The 27,884-nt window shown below is 35.8% G+C and overlaps 1 long non-coding RNA gene across 2 annotated transcripts; it reads left to right on the forward strand.

Annotated features, from left to right (window-relative positions):
* The first annotated feature begins 321 nt into the window (after positions 1-321).
* On the forward strand, positions 322-12,622 carry LOC117076950. 2 transcript variants are annotated; one of them, XR_004434564.1, is made up of 4 exons: positions 322-487; positions 7,488-7,501; positions 8,916-8,918; positions 10,039-10,049. It is a non-coding gene; the product is annotated as an uncharacterized LOC117076950 (long non-coding RNA). The 2 variants fall into 2 exon arrangements; XR_004434569.1 differs by lacking the exons at positions 8,916-8,918; positions 10,039-10,049 and adding an exon at positions 12,611-12,622.
* Positions 12,623-27,884: the final 15,262 nt, after the last annotated feature.

Consider the following 27,884-nt stretch of genomic DNA (forward strand, 5'->3'; position numbering starts at 1 on the left):
AATCTCTGTGTAAAAAGGTACCTGTGACTGTGTATCAACATGAAGATGACCACATAGATTTTATCATTTTAGTGATTATAAATTATGTAAATTCCTTCCCTAAATACCTCCTTCATCCACTGTGGCAGACTGAATAATGCTACTCCCATCCAACAATGTCTACACCCTAATCCTCAGAATCTGTTAATGTTACCTTATATGGCAAAAGAGATCTTGTCAATGTGATTAAATTAAAAATGTTGATGTGGAGGGGATATTCCTGTATTATTCAAGTGGGTCCCAAATATAATCATGAGCGTCCTCCTGAGATAGAAGCAGATGATCAGAGTGGATTATTAATTTCATCTGTTAAGTAGAGAATACGTAGGGACGGGAGAGCAATTAAGACCAGGATAACTGCGGGCAAGATGGTTCAAATAGTTTCTATCTCTTGGGCATCTGTAATATTAGTATTGGTTAGTTTTGTTGTGAGTACAGATGATAGGACGTACAAGACTAGGAAGCTGATTAAGGCTACGATTAATCAGTCATGGAAGACGTGAGTGCAGTAGCAAACACTTTTTGATATGCTTTGAGGATGAGAAAAAGGCACTAGCCAAGGAATACAGGGGACTTAGAGAAGCTAGATAAAACAAAGAAATGGAATTCCTCCAGAGCCCCAAGAAGGATCCAGCCTGGTGACCCCCTGACTTTGGCCCAGTGAAATTGATTTCATACTTCTGCCCTCAATTGGTGTGGTTTTAAGCCACTAAGTTTTTGGTAGTTTGTTACAGCAGCAATAATAAACTAATACACTCTCTGAATGAGACCTGAAATCTTTTGAATTTGTAAGACATATTTTCTATAAGAAAATTCTTATTGGGTAACAATGACACCTCTGAACATCTGACAATGGCAATGGATAATTTCCACAGAAAATTTTGAACATTATATATACATAAATTTTTGCATTTAATTTCAGAGTTTAATATACCCCCCATATAACTTATTTGTGGAGTTCCTTGAGTTCTATGGGCTTCAAATGCTATGCCTGTAATTAAATTGGCTTGGTTATAGCTATCAAGAAAATGATGAAAATTGTGCTTTATCTGTTTCTTTATCAATATGTGTTGGTGTTGTTTATCTGATTTTATGTCTCCTCCCTCTAGAAAGAAAACACTCTGAGAACATAGGCTATTTATCAATCAATAGGTGGTTCCTAGAAAACCCACACATACACTTAATAAGTTTTGGTGAAAGAATGAATGAATACATAGATTGATGAGCAAATATTGAGTTGTTTTGAACTTCTTTGTGTTTAATATAAGGAATCCTAGATATTTATTAGTGAGTGGACAAAAATAAAGTTGACAGCACTGTAGAGTAGAAAATGGATTAAATTCAAAATGACAATGTGTAAACATTATAGTAAAATTAAATTAAATTAAAAACTGTTAGGAGTCTAAGTGATGCAAATTTAGTGATTTGTTTATCAAAGCAAATTTTCATCTCAGCTCTCCAAAGAACAAATCTCCCAAATTTGATTTGGGAAGCTTTTAAAAGATTATGATTCCTAAGGTTTCTTAAACAGTTACACATACAAGGCCCCCAAATCTGGGTTTTATAGAACTTTCCAAGTGATTTTATGGAGAAATCAGATTTGACAAATCTGATTTGACAAGCAATGCTTGAATGCATGTTTCTCTTTCCGTCCATACCTTTCTTATTATTGACCACTAAGGACAAAATACTTTGCAAACGTATCTGAGTAACAACACACCTGGGGAAATGATTACAATTTAGACTCATAATCCCTTCTTGGGATATTTTGATTCAATATTTCAGAATCAGTACCCAGAAGTAAGGAAATATAGTAGACATCTTAGGAATTTACAGTGGCTTAATAACTTGAGAAATTCTATTCCAAGTAACATATTTTGATGAAATAATTAGTATATATAACTGCACTCTTCATTTTGACCAGACAATAGGTAGTATGCATTGAAAGGCTTTTCTTTCTTACGTTTTGCAACCAGATATGCTAAACATTTTCAACTAAGCTATTCAAAGTAACAAAATCTTTTATTTCCTACTAAACAGTGAGCAAATGTTTTATTGTGGCATACACACACAAACACACACAAACACACACAGATACATATCCATGCACACATACACATACAGCATTTTCTTTTTTAAAAAATCAAAGCTTTATTTTGGCTTTTCAATGACAATATTTAAAAGGGCTATTATTTTAAAAGTCGTCAGCCTCTCAGGACTTAGTATGAAGAAGATCCAGTTTCTATTAAAAAAATGGGAATTGCTGTGTAAACTAGGTAGCACTGGAAATTTTAGTACGTGTTAGCAATTGCCCATTACGTTAATGTTTGTGAATTTAAAAAAATGAGTAAAAAGATTATGTTGATTTGAAATACTACTCAATTCCATGGTCTCTTTTCTTGTCATTAACTTACTTCTAGATCTCCTCTACCTTTTAGCAAATTGAACCTGAGTCTGGCATTTTTTAATGTCAGTGCCCTCCAACTACAGGTTGAATATTCCTAATCTAAGATGCTTGGGACAAGAAGTGTTTCTTACAGATTTCATATTTTGCAGGATCTGGGAATATTTGAATACATGTAATGAAATGCCTTGGAGATGGGACCAAAGTTAAAACACAAAATTCATTTTTATTTCATATATACATAACCTGAAGGTTATCTTATGTAATGTTTTAAGTAAATTTGTGCACCTGTCACTTGAGGTCAAGTGTGAATCTTTCACTTCTGGTGTCATGTTGGCACTCAGAAAGCTTCGGAGTATGGGGCGTTTTGAATTGTATATTTTCAGATTAAGGATGCTCAACCTGTATATGTATGGCACTATGGTAGGAATGTTTGTGTCCCTCCAAAATACATATGTTGTAATCTTCACTCCCAAAATGATCGTACTAGGTTGTGGGGCCTTTGGGAGGTGGTTGTGTCTTAGGAGTGGAATCTGCACAAATAAAATCACTGCTCTTAGAGGAGAGGGCCAAAAGACACCCCTCTCGCCTTCCACTGTATGAGGTTAGGATGAGAGTATAGCTGTCTAAGAGGAAGCAGGTTCTGACCAGACACCGAATCTGCTGGCACCATGATCTTGGACATTCCAGCCTTCAGAATTGTAAGAGACAAATTACTAATTACTGTTGTTTATCATCACATAGTTTGTGGTATTTTGGTACAGGAGCCTGAATGGCTTAAGAAATGTGACAATAGTTAAAATAAAAGCCAGAGAAAGTTATGTCTATTCATCTATATTTTAGGAAGATATGTATCAGTATAGACTTGGCAGAAATGATTTTCATGTGGCAATTATTGGGTGAGGTTAGATTGCTGTATTTTATGTAACCAAAATTAAGTCTTCCAGCCAAGGCATTGTTACCAAAAGATTGTTTTTAGACTTTCATGTGTGCCTGTGCACACTCATATTTTCAACTTTATATATATATTATACATATATATTCACATAATTATAACATTATGTATAATTATATACTTATTTATTTTCCATTTTTTATATGGAAATTTGACAGACTACATCTTTAGGATATTTAAAAACCATAGTCTTTTTGTAAATTAATTATTCATATTCAGCTTTATTTATGTATGTTTATATTTGGCCTTTTGTTTTTTGTTTTTTGAGTTTCGCTCTTGTTGCCCAGGCTGGAGTGCAATGGGGCAATCTTGGCTCACTGCAACCTCTACCTCCCAGGTTCAAGCGATTCTTCTGCCTCAGCCTCCTGAGTAGCTGGGATTACAGGCGCATGCCACCACTCCTGGCTAATTTTTGGTATTTTTAGTAGAGGCGGGGTTTCACCATGTTGGCCAGGCTGGTCTTGAACTCCTGATCTCCGGTGATCCACCCGCCTCGGCCTTCCAAAGTGCTGGGATTACAGGCGTGAGCCACTGGTCCCAGCCTATATTTGAACTTATAATATTTTACTGTTATGTGTTTGTTTTTCACAGTATTTTTCCATGTACTTAGTCCCACGAATAACTAAAAATTAATTTTGAACACAGAACTTCGTTTTATAATCTTTCAGTTCCTAACAGTTAATTTTTAAAAGTCTGGTATATAAAAGAAGCTCAAAAATGTTATGGAATACATGAATTAATTCTTGATTGCTATTCTTGACTTCCATCATTTATGCAGTAAACTCGGGAACTCTGTAGTGTTCCAAACTTTATTTTCTCCATATCAAATTTGTATGTTTTCACAGAACTAAATTTCTGGCCTTTTAAACCCTCTTTTCTTTTATTTTTTTCCTTCATCGTAATGGACCATTTTTGGAACTGACGCTATTGAATATGTGATGTGCAAATAGTGAAGTCACTAGAGTACAGTGCATACTCTGGATATGCATTTTAGGCTAAAAAGAATGGTTAGTTGTTAAGGCAGCTTCAGTAAATACAAGTTCGTTAAGAGCAGTCAGAAAGAGAGAAAATCATGTATGTTGCCGCCTTGGCAGGCCTCAGAGAGCAGAGGTGGTGGCGTATGGAAGAGTGTGCTTGCACTTCCTGGAGCAGCAATGCGGGTCCCGCTCCAGAAGCTGGACTCCCCTGCTGCCACCTAGAGTTTTTCAGAAGCGTACACTTCCCATCTTACTGCAGTTCTGCCCCATTTGGTATTTAAGCTTCAAGCACCTTTGCTTCATTGCTCTGCTCTCCGGGACTTGTTTCTAGCCCTTGGCTTCTGCTTCCTCCTAAATTCTTCCACCTTGAACTTCTCTGTTCCCTGCATTCCTGCCTTTCACTCCACTCTGCCACCTGGATGAGAGGCTGAGGACCAGTTTCCCTCACAGGAACCTCCTTCTGTGCCCCAAATCCCTACAGTAAGAAGCTGTGGTCAGAGTGGTGGCACACTGATGTTAGCAACTCAGGAAACTGCGTGAGTCATCCTTCAGAATAGGATATAAGCATGGCCAGTGCATGCATTTTCTCAGATGAGTACACATCTATTAAACAAGCTGCATAGATTCTCCAGAGCATTCAATAGAATTTTTCTCTGTATTTTTCCTGTAAAGATATGCCATTAGACAAATGAATTGAAACATTTTCACCAACGCTTCAATGCAGAAATCACATCTACACAAAACGGCATGAAGTGGGGAGCCCACATCATATTAGGGATTAGCTGTCGTCATCAGAAGAGGCCGCGTAAGTATTTCCTCTGATAATCGAATAAAACACAGGAAATCATCCTTTCATGGGTGGTGGGGGAACCTTTTCGTAAGATATATGGGAAATACTAAGAAGAGGAATTTAAAGCAACCTCCTTACATGTAGCACTCCGAGAGATATACACACGTGGATTCTTGGGAGACTCTGCTTTCCAGAGAGGCTAAATTGTCAGTGATTTAATTGCTCCTGGGATTGAAAAGGTGATCTTGTATTTTGCCTCCAGTGACAGGTGCTATCCCTTTGTTATAATTTGAACCCCTGGGTGTTAAAACATTCATGGCTTTTTTATTAGGAAATCTGCATACTCCTCCATCCATGTTTATTCATAATTCTCTGATGAGTTGCAGACAAGCTCACTGAGAACTTAAGCTTTGACATTTTCGTCAGAAATTACTGCCACACCCACAAACAGAAAAAACTAGGCTTGTTTGCATTTATATTTTAAAAATTTATGAAATAGTTTATGTTAGTATTTTGGGTCTTTCGAAATTAAGTGTATTGTGAACTCTTGCACTTTCTAATGGAATCTTTAAGCAATTATTATGTAGTGAATATATATGTAAAGTCTATATTAGACTGGTTCTAAAATGTGTGCACACCAGAGGGCATCATAGCTTTTATTCAAAGCTTCTTTAGACATTTTCTTTTAAAGTGAGCTTTATATTTTTTAACCTTTTTCTCTTTAGAATTATTATTCTTTTTCACTATAATAGTCATAAAACATGTTTAAACAATATTTATCCAAGTATATTGAATGAACAAAAATATCATAATTAAATGGGAAAATTAAAACAAGTCATTATAATGACTGTCTAACATCTTAGATTTCTTCCTGTTTTTGACCTTCTTTTTCCTTTATCTCAGGACAATTACTACTGTTTGTATTTTTCTGATAATGCATAAACTATTGCAATAATTCTGTTCCTAGACTACTTTTGAAACCCCCTCCACTTTTAAAACTCCTTTGTCTTCAATACATTCTTATTGAAACAGAGCTCCATTTGATTGATCCATTCAGACAGCATTCATTGAATACGGGAGGAACAGGACTCAGATACAGCCTTCCAGAACTCACTTTCCTGCAGCGAAAAAAATGGGAACACATATGATGACCCTTCAATGTGATGAGTCCTGTGTCCCAAAGTGCTGAGGGAACTCCTCAGGTGGGTCCCTCATCGAGCCTACCAGCTATGGAGAGTGACGTGATACATGGACAGATGGTGAAAGCTGAGCCAAGATTTAAAGTACAGTTAAAAAGTTAATCAGACACTATGACAAGCCTTCTTATTTTTTCCCAATGATTTTAAAATAAAATTTGGAATCACTCACAGAAAAACACAGATAATTAGAGATAAAGAAAATGTTCTTTTCTTTGTTTGGATTTCACAATTGTCATGCAAAAACAAATAGGAGCAAATGAAAAGCTAGAGAAACTTCTAAAACCAGGTGATTTTATTAGCTGCTTTTTTTCCTCTATGTTTTTACATGATATGATTATAACTTTTAAACAGTAAACCTCCTGGGGGATTATAAATTTAGCATGAAATAAAATATTTATAGCAACAACAAAAAGGTATAAAGGACAGAGTCGGAGGAAGCAAAGTTGTCAGGGTCGCATATCCTTGGGAGGACGTTCGAGTAGACACAGAAGTTGTGAGTCAGTCTTTGGCAGGGGAAAGGTAAATCTATTTAAAAATACATCTCAACAATCGTTTATCTAGGGAGTCTTTTCCAGTTGTATTCAACTAAATGTGATCTTTCCTCTTAGGGAATGTGGTTTCTGTCTTGCAATTCTAGTCTTACATTTTTATTTTTTTCTATTAAATGATAAGCTTCATGACAGTACTGATTTATCTGTTGATCTCCAACAGTGTTTAGTTTAATTCTTAGAATAGAAGAAGCAATGCTCAAAAATATATGCATTGCTTAGCTTAAGAGGTATCTATCGACATGAATATAAGAATTGAACATACTTCTATTTAAAATGTAAATTTCAAAATGCCAGACTTCATACTTTTAATTACAATTTTGCTGCCAATGAGTCTTGTTACCTTAATTAAGTGATTTAAAATATTTCTGGTTCTTCACCTGTTAAATAATGGAGTTGAACTAGTTAATCATATGCTTGATCATTTAATTTGTGCCAGGAACTGGAATAAAGCATTTGCACATGTTATCTAATTTACCCTTGATAACAACTCTTATGAGATGGTGTGGTAATAATCTGCATTTATTCCAAGGACCCTAAAGTTACTTGGATCATAGTGCCAAGTAGCTTACCAGATATCATACCAATAGTATCTGGTGGAGTCAGTCACACAGCAGACATCATTTCAGTTCTTATTTGAAAGCTTATTCTCAAATGTCCTTCCACCTCTGAAACGTTATAGTTCCATATAAAAAAAGAATACCATAGTTATTGTTCAATGAAAAGTAATTTGATTGTTCTGCAATATACCTCTCTTCTTCTCTGGAGGTAATGTTTTTTTTTTTTTTCTATTATTAGCTTTGGAAAAAGAGACATCGATTACTTCTTTAAACCTCAACTATTTGAAGTCTAACATTTAGCTAGCCTCAATTTTTTTTAAAAAAAGAAAAACACTTTAATCATCTAGACTATGAAAATTGAATAGAAAGGTATTCATAAATAATCTCAACACTCAACTAGAAAGTGCTTTATCTTAAAGACTCTCTTCTATTACCTTCAAGAAGAGAACAAGAGTATCTCCTTGCTAATTCATTTTGCAAAGTGTAAGTCATTGCCCTTCACAAAGGGAGAAAAAGATGTATAAAAAAGCCATGAACACTATTCAAATTCATTGCCTGTTTCAGGTGCGGATAATTGAGTTGCCTCAAGATCAATATGAAACTGCCTAGGATACAGAAAGTCAATAGCTACTTTCAAAGTCAGGTCTGTCTAGTTTAGGTCTCTCTAAAAGCAGAATCTCCAGCTGCTGTTTCAGAACAAATCCAAATCTGCATAGCAAAACTTGAAAGTTAATTCTATAAAGCAAGAGCTCCCAAAGTATCAAACTTTGATACAAAAATGTTTAGGGAGTGCCCTGTTGAGCAAATAACATTCCTTGATATTTTCTGGACCCTGAAGTGACAACGAATGACCCATATATTTAATTGCATTTGATGACATTTGATTTTAAAAACAAGGTCTCTGTCCAGGGTTATTTCTAGGTTCCTAGAAATAAGGCATTATCTTTGAAAGAAAAAGTAATTCAATGATACTATATTTTCATGAAAACAATTTACTTATTATAACACTGGAATATTGCGTAGTAACCTCTCCTTTGTTTACTGTGTGTTGGAAATGAATGTGATAATGTCCAAAATGCTTTAATTTTGTGAAACTCTCACACTGCTAATTTTGGGGAGTAGAAAACACTGCCACCTCCCTCAACCAAAGAGTTTCCATTTGCCAATAAATGGAAAACTCCATATCGAATTGGTACTTGAAACTGGAATACTAATTTTCATCCTCAATTCTCACATTCTCCTGGGGACCACCTGCTAATTACCACTGCAGCCACCACCTTGTCCTGTGTGAGGGTGCTGAGAAGAATACTACTTTCTGTTTGCAGTTCTGTAACCATTCCACAGAACCAATCTTAATTCTACATAGTCCAGTTGAACCTTTTGTGGAAAGCAAAGAAATCAAAATAAGTAATGAACACGTAGGATTTTGTGTTCTGTAAATAGAGCGTTAATATTCTCTGGCACAGCATCTGAGGCCCATGGGCTGTATCTTTCTCTGACCCCTCACTTCTATTTATGTGATGGTAGCGACATATCACTTTGCACTTTTAAAAAGGGGCTTTGAATGACACAGATGTTTTTAAGTGCCATTTTTGTACTTTCCATTCCCTGCGTCTTTAAAAAATGGTTAATGGTGGAATTTCCAGCTCATCCAAGGAAGGTCAGAATCACCTAGAGTTTGCACAACTGGAAAGACTTACCTGTGAGAGTAATGTATATGTGCAGTGCAGGGTGGAGTAGAGGGAAGATTCCTCGATAAAAAGACTCAAAGTCTACGCAAGGATCTGGTAGTTCCTAAGATTATGTAGTTCATTTTATTAGGCAGTTAAAGTCAATTAACACTTAATAATTAGGTCTGTCAACAATGCTTCCTAAAAACTGAGAAATATTTTTATTTGATATATAAACTTGGACAAAAGAAAATAAAATAAACAACTATTTTATTCATTACATTTTTCCTAAATCACTTGAAGCATCTACCTCTGGATTCCAGATGCAGAGTCCCTGTTTTCTTATCCTTTGGTTTATTCACTGGTGATATACTGCCTTGTTATTTTGAATGGCCCTCTTTAATTCTTAAATATATTGTAAATTTCTACAAAACAGGAGAAAGCCCTGTGCTGCTAAACCCGTCACTGCATCTACCAGTATTTCGTGGGTATAAGAAGTTATGAAGGAAGAGCAAGTCAGCTTTGGCAATAGGCTTCACGTGGAATCTTGGCTCCAGGAGACCACAGCTTGTGATATTGGCAGCTGAGGCATGTCACAGTCTTAGTTTCCTCATCTATGAAATTAGAAAACTAACAACCTCACAGAGTTGTTGTGAGGCTTGAAAGTGATAACATACACCAGATGCCTAGCTCAGTGTCTGGAACAAAATAGGCGATTAATAACTAATTTCAAATTAATATGATTAAAGGGATATATCAAAACATTTAATGATCTCTGCTGCTGTATATCATTTCCATTCCTCCGTGGATTATAGTAAGCTCCATTTTTGTGTGTGAATTTAATGTCAGAAATAACAATAAATCAGATGATTTTTTAATACTTGCAGGTTTTTTAGTAGTTAGAGAGTACTAGAGCACTTTACAAAAAAGCCTCTTAGGACTCTTTTTCTATTGCCTTGCACCTAGAGATAAAGAAACCACATCAGCAATTCTGAGAGAGCTTCTTGCTTTATAGTGTTAAAATTAAAGCACCAAAATCATTTTTTCTTACTTCCTTCCTCTTTTCCTTCTTTCCTCTCTTCCACTCTTTCTCTCTTCTTCTGCCCTACTCCTTCCATCCTTCCTTTCCTCCTACTCTCCTTTTTCTCTACTTTTCTTTCTTTTTCTTCTTTGGAAAGAATGACGCTAAATATATGATGGGTTATCTGTCTTTTATTACACGATTTTAATTAAAACAAAAATTCTGGCAGATCGTTCACTTTGTTAATTATACTGAAATTTCTAAATGAAATAATTTGTCTCTCAGGTTTCTCTTATAATAAAAAGGAATACTTAAATACCTGTGATGCTGGATTTTAGGAACTACATTTATTGTAGGAGTAATGAAGATACTCTATTGAGCTTTTTAAAATATCTGAGTATTTTAGAAGTATAATAAGGAGCAGATTATATTATCTTGATAAAAGTGTATGTATGGTATGTCTATTACGAAATATGTCATAATCATAGCCTTATTTACGGAAAATTGTTCTAACGCAATGACTCCTTTTTTGATAGAATTACAAGTCCACTTATACTGTAATGTGGATAAATATATGGAAAGGGCCAAAGAGAAGCAGTAGATTGACCAGAAGTCATTTGCGAGCTAGAACCATTAGGCCTTGAATAGCAAAGATACCTTTTGAAGATGGGACTCTAGTTTTGCCTTGTATTCCATAGCATCTTCAGATGAAACAGATCCCAGCTGTATGTACTAGAATTTCTTCTGCTTGGGAATTTGTCCTTTCTTGGGTTCCCTGCACATGCATTACCTCCTTTAACCTGAGGTAAGTCATGAAAATGTATGGCTTGCACACAGATATTTCTAAAACAAATCTCATATTTAACTTTAGTGAGACACAGTATCAGTAAAGATTCATTTTGATGTAACAGAAGTAATTAAAAACAGATTATTAAGTACATTCAATACATTATAATAACATATGGGCTACAGATGTGTTTATTCTTTTAAAAAAATAAAGCATTGGTGATAAAATTATAATGCAGTTAAACATTTATAATTCATTTATTTACTTAAAATTTTCTAATTAAAGTATTTAAGTATTTAAAGTTATTAGTTATAACAAGTATCTGCAAAAGCAGAGAGACCTACATTCTCTACCATTAGTCTTCATTCTTACTTTCTTTTCTGCAACAACACAGAATACTCTGGAGTTTAAATTATCTTAATTAGATGCAATTAAAGTAGATTGCTTTATCTGTTAATTAACAAACCTGGGATTTAGCAATACTGCAATAAGCATTATGTTGTCTCTCTGAGAAATTGTTACATTTTTGATATAATTTATCTAAATTTCATTTAACCTTACTTCCCCTGAATTTTAACCTATTTTCTGATTCTAATCCATATTCAGCAAAAATGCATACAGGTTCAATCCATAGACTCTTCTTTATCCCCACATGTAAGCTGGCATTGTACCAAATCATCTGCTTTATAAATGTGTTGAAAAAACTACTAAATTCAGGTATGGTGCATATATTCTGTACTTCAAATGTTGTTTGAATAGAAATGTTATCCCAATGACTTGGATTACAGGTTAGGTAAGCAATCTGTTAGGAACCTATAATAGCTCTTTTAAGGCAGGGACTTATAGTTGATACATCTTTCTTCATCTTTCATTTCATATCAAAATTTCCTTTATTGGCCTGGATATGGGCCACCCAAGGCCACAGTATTGAACAATGCTGCTGAAGAATGGCGTCAGCATCAGTTTTATATATTCGAAATCAGCTAGCTCCTAACTTTCTCTTTTATCTCTTTCTGTGCTTCCTTTTAGAAATTTCTTGAATTTGATTTATTTCATTTATGCTGAAAAGAGTTGACCATTTTTAAAGCATAGAATAAAATTCTTGCCTTGAAGCCATTTATTGATGTGTTAGTGAAATAATGCTTACATGCACACAGCCCTTGGGGAATACAGTAGTTTTTCCACTGATCTCATTGCCACCTCTCTCTCATTGACTGAATCTTCTCTACATTCTTCCCAGCAAATTTATCGTCTTAAATATACCTTTCTTTCCGTCATTTCTCTCTTCAAAAACTTTCAGTCACTCTCAGATGGCTGAGTTACTCCCGAGAGTGTTACAAAGAATTGTAAATTCATCTAGACACCATGTACCGAAGGCAAACTAAATAAATACCTTGCACAAAGAGGTGCTATTATATTCCAAATATGTGTGATGATAATTAAATATTCATTTTAAATGTTGCTTAATTTTTAACTTGTGGATATTATACATATTTCTCAATAAATAGTCAGCTTTACCTATATTCCTAGCACACTCACAGGCACACACACAAATTCACAAATATACCCACTCAACAAATGCACACACAGACACGTGATTGAGACGGATACACATATGATTGCTATTTTCAATGTGCAGTTGAGAAAGTGAAGTAAAGAGAAGATAAATAACTTGCTTGCACAGTGTTACACATCTAAGTAGTAGATTGGGCACAAGTAAACTTAGGAATTTCAGTTCAGCTATGAATACTTTTAATCCCACATCCAGTTCAACTACTTTATGGGCGGCCCCATAAAACTATTTTTTTATTTTTAAAATACTCATACTTGAAAAGTTTGAAATCCAATACTGTAAAGAATTTAAGCACATAATTATTATTTCACAAATTATTGAAAATTGTGCTACAATAATTTCCTAAATTGGGTTTCAAATAGAGTAGTTTCAGGGAATATTAACAAAAATGCAATGTAAGGAAGTTGTTTGTGGTCATGTAATCTCAGAAAAAAACTGAAACCGTGTATTGGTTCATTCTCATGCTGCTCTATAGGACTGCCCATGAGTGGATAACTTATAAAGGAAAGAGGTTTAATTGACTCACAGTTCTGCATGGCTGGGGAGGCCTCAGGAAATTCACAATCATTGCAGAAGTAAAAGCAAACACATCTTTTCACAAGATGGCAGGAAGGAGAATTGTTGAGCAAAAGGGGAAAGAAACATTTATAAAACCACCAGATTTCATGAGAACTCACTATTATGAGAACAGCATAGGGGTAACCACCCCGGTGATTCAATTACGTCCCACTGGATCCCTGCCATGACACATGGGAATTATGGGAACTACAAGAAGAGATTTGGGTGTGAACACAGACAAACCATATCATTATGCCCCAGGCCCCTCTCACATCTCATGTCCTCACAGGTCGAAACACAATTATGCCTTTCCAACACTCCCTCAAAGTCTTAATTCATTTCATCATTAACTCAAATATCCAAATCCAAAGTCTCATCTCTGACAAGGCAAGTCTCTTCCACCTATGCACATGAAAAATCAAAAGCAAGTTAGTTACTTCCTAGATGCAATGGGGGTACAGGCTTTGGGTGAATATACCCGTTCAAGAGGGGAGATATTGGCCAAAACACAGGGGCTACAGGTCCCATGCAAGTCTGAAATTCAGTAGAGCAGTCATTAAACCTTAAAGTTCCAGAATGATTTCCTTTGACTCCATGTCTCACATTCAGGTCATGCTGATGCAAGAGGTGAGCTCACATGGCCTTGGGCAGTTCTGCCCCTGTGACATTGCAGGTTACAGCTCCCCTCTTGACTGCGTTTACAGGCTGGCATTAAGTATCTATGGATTTTCCAGGTGCACAATACAAGCTGTCGGTGGATCTACCATTATGGGGCCTAGAGAAAGGTTGCCCTCTTCTCATGGCTCCATCAGGCAGTGCCCTGGTGGGAACTCTGTGAGGGGGCTCTGATTCCTCATTTCCATTCCACACTACCCTAGCAGAGGTTTTCCATGAGAGCTCTGCCTCTGCAGCAGACTTCTGCCTGGACATCCAGGTGTTTCCATATGCTCTCCAAAATCTAGGCAGAGGTTCCCATACCTTAATTCTTGTCTTCTGCACACATGCAGGACCAACACCATGTGGAAGCTGCCAAGGCTGTCAGATTGCACCTCTGAAGTAACATTCTGAACCCCTTTACTTGGCTGGAGTGGCAGGAAGAAAGTTCAGAGGCTGCACACAGCAGGGGGACCCTGGACCTGCCTAAGAAACCATTTTTTCCTCTTGGCCTCTTGGCCTGTGATAAGAGGGTCTCCTGTGAAGTTCTCTCACATGCCCTGGGGACATATTTCCCATTGTCTTACTGATTAATATTCAGCTCCTCATTACTTATGCAAATTTTTGCATCAGGCTTAAATTTCTCCCCAGAAAATGGGTTTTATTTTCTATTGCATTGTCGGGTTGCAAATTTTCCAATCTTTTATGTTCTGCTTCCTCTTGAATGCTTTGATGCTTAGAAATTTCTTCTGTCAGACACCCCAAATCATCTCTCTCAAGTACAAAGTTCCACTAATCTCTAGGGGAGGGACAACATGCTGCCAGTCTCTTTGCTAAAGCACAACAATAGCCACCTTTGCTCCAGTTCCCAAGAAGTTCCTCATTTCTGCCTGAGACCACCTCAGCGTGGACTTCATTGTCCATATCACTATTAGCATTTTGGTCCAAGCCATTCAGCAAGTCTCTAGGAAGTTCCAAACTTGTGCAAATCATTCTGTCTTCTTTTGAGCCCTGCAAACTGTTCCAGCCTCTGCCTGTTGCCCAGTTCCAAAGTTGCCTCCACATTTTCTGTTATCTTTATCAAAGTGCCCCACTTTCAGTACCAATTTACTGTATTAGTTTATTCTCACACTGCTATAAAGGACTGCCTGAGACTGGGTAATCTATAAAGCAAAGATATTTAATTGAGTCACAGTTCCACATGGCTGGGGAAGTCTCAGGAAATTTACACTTATTGCAGAAGGGGAGGCAAATGCATCCTTCTTCATATGATGGCAGGAAGGAGAAGTGCTGAGCAAAAGAGGGGAAAGCCCTTGTACAGTCATCAGATCTCATGAGAATTCATGATCACAAGAAAAGCATGAAGGTAACCACCCCCATAATTCAATTATGTCCCACCGGGTCCCTCCTATGACTTGTGGGGATTATGGGAACTACAATTCAAGATGAGATTTGGGTAGAGACACAGCCAAACCATATCATACTGTTATTCACGTAGTGGAGATGCACAATGTATATCAGTATATTAAATTATTTGGTGAGCTCAGCATGAATACAACTATTCTTCATTCTCCTATTTCTGCATTTTCCACTAATTGGAAAATAATTCAAATTTTGGAGTATACTTATTAAATAGTGTTTTGTAGCAGGACAGTTGGGGAAACCAGGATCCAAAGACAGTTTACAGTCCTTTGTTCAATTACTGTCTCAAAGAGCCTCCAAAATTTAACCTTGAGCAGACCTCATTCCTTCTCATTTCTGTGCATTTCTTCACTCTGTTAGCCACTAAATATATTTTCCACCCCAAATCAAAAATTTACCATCACTTAATGTACTGTTGATTTCCCACATTGTTCAGGAATATTTGACAAAGAAAGTCTCCAACCCATGGGTGCCTCCTTTACAAAACTTAATTGGAAAAGAATCACACATTGCCTTGTGACATCCTTACACTCCACGTTCCTGTCTTATTACACAAATTGTAGTATTAGGTCCTGTTTGCAACTATGGCTACTTATCCTTTACAAATAATTTACATACTTAATCCAGCTTTTTGTTTTTTTTGTTTGTTTTTGCAAATAATAGGTACTCAAATATGTATGGCTATGATAGAAAAGGTATTGCTATGTATGCAATGCAACTAAATGTTATTTTGTTAAGATAATATAAATTTCGAGTGCCCAGAGAGAGGGAAGAATAAGAATTTATAGGTTTTCTCTTTTAGCTGTATCTATCAGTTTATTCTAGAGTCATTGTGATAATAAACAACTCTAAACCTTAGAGGCTTCCAACGAAAACAATAACAAAAAATGTCTGTATCTATGCTGGGCAGGCTGGAAGTCTGCTATGGTTCATTCATAATTTGGAAGCTGAGGCCAAAAAATAGCCCCTGTCTGGGACTTTGCATGTGTTATGGCTCAGAGAAAAGAGAACTTGTTGAAACTAATCAATGGACTTGAATGTTTCTGCTCAGAGGTGCATATAACAGATAACATTTCATAACCAAGCCAGATGTGGATGAGATAAATATAATTCTCTAGGAAGAAAGAAAAAGGCATATTATCTTAAAATAATGCAATCTACTACAAAATCTAATGTTTGATGCTAAGTAAGTCTTTTGCAAAGTTTAAACAAAAAGGTTGAAAGTATTTTTCTGCATAATAAATTGTGCAGATAAAAGTCTGATCGAGTTGAATTTTGAAGATATTTTATTCAAAATAGTTATTTAAATAAAACATTGAAATAACATTATATAAAATAAAATATATTGATTAGTTTTGAAGTCATTGGTGGTAAAAACACACAATCACTTTTTTCTAAATTATGTGCAAAAACACACATTTTTGCCCACACATAAACATTCAAAATTCCCTTGTGTTCTAGATATGTAAAGCCTGGGAAGTTCATTACTGCTATTTCCTAGTGATTTGTCTAGAGGAAAAAATTAAGAGCATTTCAGAGAAGCATCAGAATAATGACACTGGAGGTTTTTTAAATGCTTTTATTCTCATATTCAAAGCTCCAAAAAATAACAAAAACAGTTACGTAGGTCAATGGTGGATAAATTGGCTTGGTGTGACATTGATCATTCTACAGCCCAATTAAAAAAGTGGTAGATGGGGACGGGAGTACAGAATATAATGAGGAGAATTCTGGCATTTTCTGTATCTGAAGAAAAAAATGCAATTGAATTTCCTCATTTATATCAAGTGTCACTAATTTGCCCACATTTCTAAGTAAATTTGTAATCTTTGAATGTTAAAAACAGATATGTGGATAATTTAAAAACTTAACATCAGCCACTAGTATGCTGTACAACTTTTATAAGGTTTTGCTAGGCATCTGATCTATAAAATGAGAATAACAATATATCCTGAAGTATTACCACTATGGAGGTTTAGTTTATACCACTTCTAATGCATTCATGTTATTTTTATTTCATACATATGTCAGAAAGTAATTGTGTATATATAGTTGGCTCTCCGTGTCCATGGGTTCTGCACCTGCAGATTCATTCAACCATGGATTAAAAATATTTGAAAAAAAATAACAGAGCAATACAAATGAAAAATACAGTATAACAAATATTTACATAGCATTTACATTATATTAGGTATTATAAGTAATTGAGAGATGATTGAAAGTACATGGGAGGATGTATGTAGATTGTATGAAATGCTACATCATTCTATGTAAGGGATTTGAACAGCCTTCGATTTTGGCATCTGAAGAGCTTCCTGGAAGCAATGCCCCAGAAATAACAAGGAAAAGGGTCTTCATTTTAAAACGACTCAGTATATTCGATGCATAAATGATTTAGTGAGTACCTTTAAAAAAACACTTTGCAGTTATAAATTTTAATGGAAATACTTATATATGTGTGATAATTGCTTTTTAACGTATTTTGCATACCTATCTATTGCCAGTGCTTTTCTGAGGATAAGTTTAAATCACTCATAAATTAGACATCAAAATACCTATTGCATTCTAAAATAAAGTACTAAATCTAGAGATTATACCTATATACTTAATATTTTAAATAAAATATTAAATCTAGAGATTATACCTACATATCCAGATATTATTCATATATACCTACATATACATTTATATATATGTAGGTCTATATGTACACACATATATGTGTATATATTATATATAACATTTATTCAGAACATTTACAAGCTTAAATGCTTTAAACTTAAGTATGTCAGGAGGGTTATGACTTATCAAAAAATGTACTGATGAAATTGAAAACAATATATGCTTAATTCTTTAAAATGAAAGTTTCTCTCTAAGCTATGAATTCAGTGCTGCTAACATTTTTTCAAATTTCATGTTTTGGTGCCTAAAGTCTGTTGAGTTTAGTGATGGAAACCAAACTCTATTGGACATGACAACCAACTTGATAAGGGTGTAAATCAATCTAGAAAACGTGGAAAAAGCTTGACATTTTTGTTATTTAATTAAGTGATCTGTAGGGTTTTTTTTTCTTCAAAGCAATTGCTACCCACTCACATTGTTTAATGCATTTGAGTAAACCTATATTGTTCTCTTAAGCCAACATATTTAAAAGCCATTGAAGCCATTTCTTTTGTTGTTTCAATGTCTTAGGATATAGAATGCTCATATTGAAACCTTTTAGTGTTTAAATAAAATTAGATGCAATAAATGGAGGGGGAAAGTGCCACCTACATACTATTGTCTTTTTCCTGAAGCTTAATCACTCACTTGTATTGTCTTTCCTGATTGATTTGTCATTTGGTGGCAGCCGAACTGTGTGTTTGAAGATCTTTTGTATAGATTTAATCAGGAAATGGAAATCAAGTCTTTGATTGACACTAATAATTTATAATCATTTGCTCTAGCTGAAACAGCTGTATCACTTTAAGTTTCTGTAAAAGAAAAGCCCTTTAAATGCCTTTACCTTTTCATTTCAAACCAATTTATATAGGTAGTCATGGGGGAAAGCTGTCAATTTAGAATAATGTATATTGCATTACAATTTTTAAATAATAAAGTAAAAACATTTCCCTGTTTGTGCATAAGCATACCTTAAATAATTCCATTACAATTGCAAAGTAAAATTCAGAAAGATGGTATTGAGATGCATGTTGCTGAAAAATGCTTGCCTTGGTACTGTGAGTATAATACAATTTTCAACTATTCTAAAAATAATAAAGAATATCACATATCATAGAGTTACTTTAATTAAGGCTGAAGTTTTACGTGATTTGAGTGCTCTTAATATGATGCAGAGAAAATGTAGACATGCCCTCCCTAAACTATCAACAGCTAATGTATAGTTACCATAGATTCTAACACCATGTACACTGAGACTTTCTGCTGGGTGCTTTGTCGTTTTCAACATTTTTGTTGTTGTAGTTTATTTATAACCAGGTCATCTTATTTGACCACTCCCATGTACTTATAGACTTCTCTTTATAAGTTGTACAATAAATATATTTTTGATTGTACATTTGAGTTACATTATGTTAATGCATGTGTATCTCTGCTTGCAAAGAAGTATATCTTTTTATACAAGTTAAATATTTGAAGCCATTTTCCTTTATCTATTAGATAATTCAGTAGATATACCTAGTAATTGCTTGGGTGAAATTAGTAATTTTTTTCTTGGTCATATTTACATTACATACTACTTTTAAAATAAATCTCCTCTTCTAATCATCTCCCAGTCCTATTGGAAATAATTCTTCCCTCTAGATGACAGCAAGATCTTCACATATATAATGCATTCTCTCTAGGTCTGTGGATATTTTAATGAGCACTTAATGTTCTTCTCCTTAGGGATCAGTGATCTGTATACCGCAGATAGGAAATACATATTTGTTTAACAAATAATAGCATCAATAAATCAGTAACTACATGAATGTGGTGATGCTTCAAGATTCCTCCAAAGTTGGTAAATGTCAAAATGACTGAAATCACTAGAAAGTCAACTGTAATAAAAAAAATATTATGAGAGTTGATCATCTGTTTGTCAGAACTTATGAACTGTTATCTAGCATATAATTTAGCTTTTGAAAGAATATATATTTGTATTCTTGTTATTTTTATATTTAATTTGTAGCTGCTTATATATCAGTATATATGGTACATGTTCTCTGTAATATGAAAACTCAAGTCTACCTTATTTCTTCAGTTTTTAAAAATTATTATTTCAGTAGTTTTCGGGGAACAGGTGGTGGTTGGTTACATGGATAAGTTCTTTCGTGGTGATTCCTGAGATTTTGGTGCACCCATGACCCAAGCAGTGCACACTGTACCCAAAGTGTAGTCTTTTATTCCTCACCTCCCCTCATACTTCCCCCCAAGTCCCCAGAGGCCATTATATCATTTTTATGCCTTTGCGTCATAATACTTAGCTCCCACTTGTAAGTGAGAGCATATGTTTGGTTTTCCATTCCTGAATTATTTCACTTAGAATAATGGTCCCCAGCTCCATCCAGGTTGCTTTGAATGCCATGATTTCATTCCTTTACATGACTGAGTAGTATTCCATGGTATGTATGGACACACATAACATATATATGTATACATATATGTGTGTATGTGTATATATATGTGTATATGTGTATATCTCTCATTTGGTTTATCCACTCATTGGTTGATGGGCATTTAGGCTGGTTCCATATTTTTGCAATTGTAAATTGTGCTGCTATAAATATGTGTGTGCAAGTGTCTTCTTCATATAATGACTTATTTTCCTATGGGTAGACATTCAGTAGTGGGATAGTTGGATCAAATAGTAGATCTACTTTTAGTTCTTTAAGGAATCTCCATACTGCTTTCCAAAGTTGTTGTTCTAGTTTACATTCCACCAGCAGTATAAAACTGTTCCGTTCACCACATCCATGCAAACATCCATTTTTTTATTTTTAAATTATGGATATTCTTGCAGGAGTAAGGTGGTATTGCATTGTGGTTTTGATTTGCATTTCCCTGATAATTAGTGATGTTGAACATTTTTTCATATGTTTATTGACCATCTGTGTATTAAAGAGATGGATTATTATCTAAGCAATCATGGAACATTAAGAAGTTTGGGAATCAGGGATGAATGCTCAGGCAGACTACTGAATTACTTAAACATTTCCAATAGAAAAAAAAAATCATGTTCTTTACAACAATCCACATATTCTTATTTCATAAATATTTTGAATGAAACAAGGTTAGTTAAAACTACAGACTATGAGACAATTGTAATTTCAGCGTTTTTTCCTGTGTCATTTCTAGGTTTTCATGTCCATATTTTTCATCTAGATATGCTTTTCTCTTTGAAAATAGTATTTTCACTTGAGAGAGGAGGAAAGTCAGGCTTCATATTTAATTCACAGTCACCTCAATTCAACAAATGTTTGGACTTACGAAAATTACACTTCGGTCTCCAGGCATATTTTCCACAGGGACTTCGGATGGCGTCTTCAAGCTCTTTGTGAAAAATCAATAGCTTTTGCAGTTTCATGAGATTCAGAACCATCTTTATTTCACACATAGAGTGTATCTGAGGATGTTCAGCGGGCACAATAAATATATAAAGTAAAAACAGGTATAACAAAACAACTCATGAAAATATGGGAGATGGAGGTAAGCTGTATACAGGACTCCATCAATTATCATAAAATAATTATAAGAAAGAATGCAGATTGTTTGTGAGTCTTTTGCTCACTTTTCTCCAATGGCTTCATCTTATAAAACTATATTACAATTTCTGATACTGATACAGTCAAAATACAGAATAGTTCCCTCACCACAAGGATACCTTCTGTCACTGTTTCATAGTCACATCGACTTTTGTCTGCTTACCTCTAACCCTTGGCAAGCATGAATCAGTTCTCCATTTCTAAAATGTTGTCATTTTAATAATGCTACACAAGTGGAACCTTACAATAAGCAACCTTTTGGGATTGACTTATTCAGCTTAGTGTAATTCCATGGAAATTCATCCACAATTATTCACATATTGTAATTTGTTCTTTCATATTACTGAGGAGTATTTCATGGTATGAATATACCACAGTTTTCAAACAATTCACTCATTGAAGATCATCTGCGTTGGTTCTAGTTGCTGGCTATTATGAAAAAAAATGTCCCTTTTCTTGACATTTTTTGGGTTACTAGAATACTTGAGGGGATTCTGTCTTAATATAGTTTCTTTAGTAGTTGCTCTATGCATTGCAATTCACATATGCTGTTTATCACAGTCAACTGGTATCAACATTTTATCACTCTGAGCGGGGTGTGGAAGCCTTACTTCATTTAGATCCATTTACCCTACCTACTATTAAATATCATTATCTTGAGATTTGATTGTGTTATATAATTTTTGTTTCAGTCATCACATATTATTTTTTCAAACTTAAGAGGAGGATGGTTAGTGGTACTTACATATATTTCTACTTGTTTAATAGTTATTTCTTTTCTGATGCTCCGAGATTCCTATTTTCTTCTTTCCTTTGTGTTGCAAGAACATCATTTAGTCATTCTTTAAGAGTAGGTCTGAGAGTACAAATTCTTGTAGGTTTTTTTTTTGTCTGAGAATGTTATTATTTCCCCCGTGTTTATGAAGGATAGTTTCAAAAGTTATAGAATATCCAAAATTGGTAGTTCTTTTCTAACATCACTGGAATAAATATGCCACTTCCTCCTGGTTTTAGATGAGAAATTCAGTCATAAAACTTGATGTTCCCCTATAAGTCACATGTCATTTATTTAAGGCTGCTTTTAAGCCTTTTTTTAATCTTTATTTCAGAAGCTAAGTTATGATATGTCTTGATATGTTAGCTTGTTCTTGCATTGCTATAAAGAATTACCTGAGACTAGGTAATTTATGCAGAAAAGAGGTTTAATTGACTCACAGTTCTGCAGGCTGTACAGGAAGTATGGCTTGGGAGGCCTTCAAGAAACTTAAAATCATGGCAGAAGACAAAGGGGAAACGGGCACATCTGACATGGCTAGAGAAGGAGGAAGAGAGGGAGCAGGGAAGTGCTCTACAAATTTAAACAACCAGATCTCAAGAGAACTCACTCACTCTCAAGAGAACAGCACCTAGGCCAATCAGCCCCCTGAGCTTGTCACCTTCCACCAGGCCCCAGCGCCAAATTCAAGATGAGATTTGGCCAGGGATGCAGTCAAACCATGTGACTTGGTGTGCATATCCTTAGTTTTGCTTTGTTTAAGGTTTCCTTGTTGCATGTGTGGGCTTATGTCTTTCACGAGACTGGGGAAGTTTTCAGTCATTGTTTTCTTTGGCTGCTCTCTCTTGCTGCAGTCTTCTGTTTCTTTCAGAGGCTTCACAGTACAAATGTTGGAAAATGTGCTCTTGTCCCATTGGTCTCTAATGCACTGCTCTTTTTGTTTTTTCTTTCTTTTCTTTTCTTTTTTTCTTTTTTCTTTTCCTGAGGCTCTGTTTCTTTTTTCAGTCTTCTTTTTTTCCTCTGTTGTTCAGATTGGGTAAATTACATTGTTTTGCCCAAAAGTTCACTGATTCTATTATTTGTCATCTTTACTCTGTTGTTTACCAAAATAACACATTCTTATAATTTATCTCATTTTTCAAACTGAAATAATTTCAGTTTAGTTCACTTTGAAATTTATATTTCTTTGCTAAAATTTTCTATTTTTCACATCAAGAGAATTTTTAATTGTTTACATATTTTTTTGACGACTGATTTCATCTCAGTGATGTCTTCATTTGATTGTCTTTTCTTTCTCAAGTTGTCATTTTTTCAGTCCCTAGTATGATTAGTGATTCTCAAGTGATTCTCAACTTTACCTTGGACATTTTGGCTATTCTGTTCAGAGACTCCGGACCCTATTCATTCTTTTCTTAATAATTTTAGCAGGCTGTCATCCTGTTTATCACACAGATCCTGACCCACTTTTGTGGGCTGTGGTCCCTTTGTAAATCTAATTTCCAGAACTTTGCTTTGTTATTGTGTTTTTTGTGTTCCGTCTTAGGCATCCGGGGCTTCCACTGCTTCTTGTAGAGGAGGTGGCAGGAGTTTCTCCAGGCCAAGCTAGTAAGGGGGATTAGGCTACAAGTGCCTGGAACCAGGAAGCAATCCTCTCCACCGGGTCCAACACTCCCAAATCCAACCGGAAGGAAAGGAGAAATAATTCCTGAAGAAATCTTATTCTTGAAATTGTCCTTACCAGTTCCTCCTGCAAGGATAATTCCTGAAGAAATCTTCATACTTTGAGAAGGGAAATCTTTTCTCTAACTTAGAGGCAGTGATAGGTTTATTTTTCATTTGAATCCCTAAAATCTAACAATTTATACATCATATATTACTTTTACTTCCATTCCTTTTTATTTTAGTCTTATTCTATGTTACACAACTTGACATAGTCTAATATACCATATAATTTAACACTTAAACAGACATATAAGGAAAATTCTCTTGAGAACCTTAGTTCTAAAAAGGAACAGCGAGGACTGTCACATGGAATAAAAAAGGAAATGACGGGAGAGTTTCTATGAGTTCATTTTCACAACATAATAAACGGATACGAATTTATTAGCTTTCTCTTTGCAGATGAGGGGCAAATGGGTTTCTAGTTCCCTGCACAAAAAGAGGAGATGGAAGATAATTTGGATTTAGAGCAGGTGGGCATGAGATGGCAAAGGCTTCAACTCAATAGGGAAGTCCAAGAGAAATAAAGGAGTAGGAGCAGAGAGGACTAAGGAAAAATGAAGATGCAGTTGCGAATGTGTAAAGTCAGCCTTTACACATTCATCTGGTCACTTCAGGCTCTTCATCCCAGTGGACCATGCAGTAATGAATTGCTTTCAGATGATAATCACAGTTGTTCAGGATTTTCTTTTGCCTACCTTGGGAAATGCATTATAATTATTAGTACTGAAATAATCATAACTCAAATAAAATGTTTTCTCAAAAAGTAGGTCTTTTTTGTATTTTGCTGTAGGTTATATAATTCATTCTCACTATAGTCATTTCAACTATGTCATCTGGGAAACATTCAAAAGGCAACACTCCCTTGTAAACCCATAAATTTAGATTGATGACATCACATTTTTCTATCAAGGCAAGCCCTTGTCTCCCTCATTACAGCTTCTTACACCTGTATTCTGTTGCATTTGTTTCAGTTCTCCACTCCATTTGTATGCTCTTTATTCCTTATTGGGTAACATAACATAAAATGTCACCTTAATTCCTTTTTGAACAATATAAATATAAAATGTTATCTTAAAGATATATGCACTGCTTGCACATACTTTGGGCTCTAAGACATGTTTCCTGGCCTGCTCAAAAGTAAGTCAGTGATCTCTTTTGGTAGACAATTTAGAATTTTAGTTTATATTGTTGTCTTTGCCATAGATTCTGTGGTAGGCATTATTCAAAGGAGCTCCCCAAGGCTTCCTATTCCTTGTCCTACATAATCCCTGGGACTGTTAATATGACGGGATTTACTCCCATGATTATGTTATATGGCATAGGTGACATTTAGAAAGAAAGATTATCTGCATGTGCCTGATTTGATCACATAAATCCTTAAGCAGAGAGTTTGCCTTCTACTGGCTGCAGAAGTCAGAGAGCTTGAGACATATTTCATGTGAGAGAGATTCTCCCCAGCTGAGATGAAGGGGGGCCATTACTATTGAACTGATTTGAAAGTAGTGGAACCGAGAGAAGTGTTAGACCCACAGCCAGCAGCACAATGGGGACTTTTGGGTTAATGCTGATATACTTAAGACTTTGGGGTTCCATTGGGAAGGCATGATTGGTTTTGAAATGTGAGGACATGAGATTTGGAGGGGCCAGAAGCAGAATGATATGGTTTGGCTATGTCTCCAACCAAATCTCAACTTGGATTGTATCTTCCAGAATTCCCACATGTTGTGGGAGGTACCCAGGGGGAGGTAATTCAATCACGGGAGCTGGAAAGTTCTACAACTGCAAGGAAATAAATTCTGCCAACAGCCCGAAGAAGCATTCCCTAGTCCAGCTTCCAGATGAGAGCAAGGCTGGTGAACACTTGAACCAGACATCCAACTAAAATGTGCCACACCATAGCCCATGGAAACTACAGCATAGTAATTCGGTATTGTTTTATTAAACTTCAAACTTTGTGACAATTCACTATGCAGTAAGAGAAGTCTAAGTAAGTTCAATTACAGAGTAGGCTCTATCAGCTGAAGCTCAAACCTGTTGAAGTATCAGTACTAGTCAAAATTGATTTTAAACTTGCTGATGTTCTCTGGATCTTTCCACAGACTGAAGCCAAATGTGTCATTGCTGATAAAACTCCAGAAAATTCTGAACACTGGGTATGGCTTTAGATTAGCGTAGGCAACTATATTGCTGTTGAACCTTTAGCACATTGTATGCACTGGCATCTGCTCATCTCATTGCTGCAAATAATTGCCACCTACACAGGCTGCAGTAAAAGATCAATTGTTTTGTTCCAGTCTCTAGCAGTTCCCTCCTACAGATGTGACTGGTGTGTTAACATTGACATAAAAAGGCCGTGATGTTGCCTATGCCCAAACAAGATCTCTTTTAATGCTCTATTCCTTCTGGCCTAATTTCGGAATCATAATACGTGAATTGGAAAAGTACAGAGAGCCACACTGCTTTAAATCCAGCTTGTTGGACTGATTTGCATGGGTCTTTCTGCAGCTGATCAGATGGTTTTATGCTTGTGAGCTTAATTCTTCTCAGTTAATCAACCATTGCCATAGGTAAATTAGGCTAAAAATCATTCTCTAAAATTCAGAGGCCCATACGGGTAATATCAAATTCTTTTTACATATTATTGAAATATAATTATTTTAAGCACCTCAGGTTTCTTAAAATATTATTCTAGAATCACCCAAGAGATGAATGAATTTGTTTTCTTAGTGCTAGTTAACTTCCTTTGGTGGTAAGCACAGTTCTGCTTATTCTTAAAGAATAGCCCAATTGTTTTTTTAAAATAAACTAGTGAATGGTGTCTTCAAGCAACTCTCAGGCGAAATATCCTAGCTCCTGTTGCTGTAGAACCTCTTTCCTGGAGCCTTCAGTCAGTCTGTAGCTTTGTGGTTGATATTTCAAATATGATAGGATCACTGGTGTATTAGTCCGTTTTCACGCTGCTGATGAAAGATATATCTGAGACTGGGAAGAAAAAGAATTTTAATAAGACTTACAATTCCACATGGCTGGGGAGGCCTCAAGTATCATGGCAAGAGGTGAAAGATACTTCTTACATGGCAGCACCAAGAGAAAATGAGGAAAAAGAGAAAGCAGAAACTTCTGATAAACCCCTCGGATCTCCTGAGACTTACTCACCATCCTGTGAATAGCATGGAAAAGTCCAGCTTCCATGATTCAATTACCTCCCCCTACGACCCTCCCACAACATATGGGAATTCTGGGAGATAAAATTCAAGTTGAGATTTGGTTGGAGACACAAATCTCCATATCATCCTGCTCCTGGCCCCTCCAAATCTTATGTCCTCACATTTCAACACCAATCATGCCTTCCCAAGAGTACCCCAAAGTCTTAACTTATTTCAGCAATAACCCTAAAGTCCACAATCTAACATCTCATCGGAGACAAGGCAAGTATCTTCCACCTATGAACCTGTAAAATCAAAACAAGTAACTATACTTCCTGGATACGATGTGGTCCAGGCATTGGGTAAATACAGCTGTTCTGAATGGGAGAAATTAGCCAAAACAAAGGGGTTACAGGGCCCTGCAAGTCCAAAATCCAGCGGGGCAGTCAAACCTTAAAGCTCCAAAAGGATCTCCTTTGACTCCATGTTTCACATCCAGGTTACGCTAATGCAAAAGGTAGCTTCCCATGGTCTTGGGCAGCTCCATTCCCGTGGCTTTGCAGGGTACAGTCTCCCTCCCAGCTGCTTTCATAGGCTGGTGTTGAGTGTGTGTGGCTTTTCCAGGCCCATAGTTCAAGCTGTTGGTGGTTTGACCATTCTGGGGTCTGGAGGATGGTGGAACTCTTCTCACAGCTCCACTGGGTAACACCCCAGTAGGGATTCTGTGTGGGAGCTCCAACCCCACATTTCCCTACCACATTGCCCAAGCAGAGGTTCTCCATGAGGGTCCCGCCCCTGCAGCACACTTGTTTGGGCATCCAGGAATTTCCATACATCTTCTG

Source organism: Trachypithecus francoisi, unplaced genomic scaffold, assembly GCF_009764315.1.
Source record: "Trachypithecus francoisi isolate TF-2019V2 unplaced genomic scaffold, Tfra_2.0 Lachesis_group0, whole genome shotgun sequence".
Classification (NCBI taxonomy): domain Eukaryota; kingdom Metazoa; phylum Chordata; class Mammalia; order Primates; family Cercopithecidae; genus Trachypithecus; species Trachypithecus francoisi.